At 50.1% G+C, this 2,571-nt stretch overlaps 1 pseudogene; it reads left to right on the top strand.

Moving 5' to 3' along the window:
* Positions 1–903: 903 nt before the first annotated feature.
* Positions 904–2,338, top strand: LOC100410196 (keratin, type II cytoskeletal 8 pseudogene; annotated as a pseudogene).
* Positions 2,339–2,571: the final 233 nt, after the last annotated feature.

The raw sequence follows: 2,571 nt of genomic DNA, 5'->3' as shown, positions 1-2,571 counted from the left end.
TTAGAAGTCATTCCTTCTAACTGTATGTTTGTGCCCGTTAACCTCTCCTCCTCTGCCTGCAACCCATATACCCTTTTCAGCCTCTGATATCTCTCATTCTATTCTTTACTCAATGAGGTCAACTCTTTTACATCCCACATATGAGTGAGAACATGCAATATTTGTCTTTCTGTGCCTGGGCTATTTCACTTAACAAAATTACCTACAGTTCCATCCATGTTGCTGCAAATGATAGGATTTCATTCTTTTTACGGCTCAGTAATATTGTATTGTGTATAGAAATTAAGTTTTCTTTATCCATTAGTCTGTTGATCCATCTTTGCTATTGTGAATAATGCTTCAATAAACATGGGGGTACAAATGTGTCTTTGGTATACTGATTTCCTTTCCTTTGGGTAAATACTTAGTATGTAGATATTCAATTTTCTCAGCAACATTCATAGAAGTTGGTGTCCTTTCTCCAATGTATGTTCTTGGCAATTGTCAAAAATCAGTTGGCTATAAATATGCAGATTAATTTCTGGGTTCTGTATTCTGTTCCATTGGTCTATGTGTTTGTTTTCACACCAATACCATGCTCTTTTAGCTACTATAGCCTTGTAATGTATTTTGAAGTCACATGGTGATGCCTCTTTGTTTTGCTTGTTTGCTTTTGCTCTGGATTGCTTTGGCTAGTGGGGCTCTTTTTTTGTTTCATGTGAACTTTAGGATTGTTTTTACTTATTCCTAGCCATTTTATTTTATATATATATATCTATGGTAAATGGAATTGCTTTCCTGATTGCTTTCTCAGCTAGTTAAGTACTGACATATAGAAATGCTACTGATTGAAGAAGCAGCTTCTCCACTCCTTCTGGAATCTCTCCCTGGTTCAGCCTGCCTGCCTCCACTCCTGCCTCCACCATGTCCATGAGGGTGACCCAGAAGTCCTACAAGGTGTCCACCTCTGGCCTCAGGGCCTTCAGCAGCCACTCCTGCATGAGCGGCCCTGGTGCCCGCTTGAGCTCCTCGAGCTTCTCCCGAGTGAGCAGCAGTGGCTTCTGGGGTGGCCTGGGTGCAGGCTATGCTGGGGCCAGCGGCATAGGCATGGGAGGCATCACTGCCGTCACCATCAACCAGAGCCTGCTGAACCCCATTAAGGCAGATGTGGACCCCAACATCCAGGCCATGCGTACCCAGGAGAAGGAGCAGATCAAGACCCTCAACAACAAGTTTGCTTCCTTCATTGACAAGATGCGGTTCCTGGAGCTGCAGAACAAGATGCTGGAGACCAAGTGGAGCCTCCTGCAGCTGCAGAAAATGGCTAGGAGCAACATGGACAACATGTGTGAGAACTACATCAACAACCTGAGGCGGCAGCTGGAGACTCTGGGCCAGGAGAAGCTGAAGCCGGAGGCAGAGCTTGGCAACATGCAGGGGCTGGTGGAGGACTTCAAGAACAAGTATGAGGAAGAGATCAATAAGCGTACAGAGATGGAGAATGAATTTGTCCTCATCAAGAAGGATGTGGATGAAGCTTACATGAACAAGGTAGAGCTGGAGTCTCGCCTGGAAGGACTGACTGACGAGATCAGCTTCCTCAGGCAGCTGTATGAAGAGGAGATCCGGGAGCTGCAGTCCCAGATCTCCGACACATCTGTGGTGCTGTCCATGGACAACAGCCGCTCACTGGACATGGACAGCATCATCGCTGAGGTCAAGGCGCAGTATGAGGAGATCACCAACAGCAGCCGGGCTGAAGTGGAGAGCGTATACCAGATCAAGTTTGAGGAGCTGCAGACGCTGGCTGGGAAGCACGGGGATGACCTGTGGCATACGAAGACTGAGATCTCCGAGATGAATTGGAACATCAGCCGGCTCCAGGCTGAGGATCGAGGGCCTCAAAGGCCAGAGGGCTTCCCTGGAGACCGCCATTGCTGAGGCTAAGAATCGCGAGGAGCTGGCACTCCAGGATGCTCATGCCAAGCAAAAGAAGCTGGAGGACGCCCTGCAGGAGGCCAAGCAGAACATGGCGCAGCAGCTGCGTGATTACCAGGAGCTGATGAACATCAAACTGGCCCTGGACATCGAGATCACCACCTACCGTAAGCTACTGGAGGGCGAGGAGACCCGGCTGGAGTCCGGGATGCAGAACATGAGTATCCACACGAAGACCACCAGCGGCTATGCAGGTGGTCTGAGCTCTGCCTATGGGGGCCTCACAAGTCCCGGCCTCAGCTACGGCCTGGGCTCCAGCTCCTTCAGCCACACCAGCTCCACCAAGGCTGTGTTTGTGAAGAAGATTGAGACACGCAATGGGAGGCTGGTGTCCGAGCCCTCTGATGTCCTGCCCAAGTGAACAGCTGCAACAGCCCCTCCCAGCCTGCCCCTCCTGAGACTGCCCCAGAGCCCAGGAGGGAGGTTGCTGTTCAGGGGAGCACAGGGAACCAGAGACCCACCCGACACTCAGCCCTAGCCCTCAGCCCACCCGCGGGGAGTTTACTGCCTGGGGACCCCCCTTGCCCATGCCTCCAGCTGCAAAACAATTCAATTGCTCTTTTTTTTTTTTTTGGTCCAAAATAAAATCTCAGC

The sequence above is a fragment of the Callithrix jacchus genome, chromosome X (assembly GCF_049354715.1).
Source record: "Callithrix jacchus isolate 240 chromosome X, calJac240_pri, whole genome shotgun sequence".
NCBI lineage: Eukaryota > Metazoa > Chordata > Mammalia > Primates > Cebidae > Callithrix > Callithrix jacchus.
This window is presented reverse-complemented; position numbering and strand designations above follow the sequence as displayed.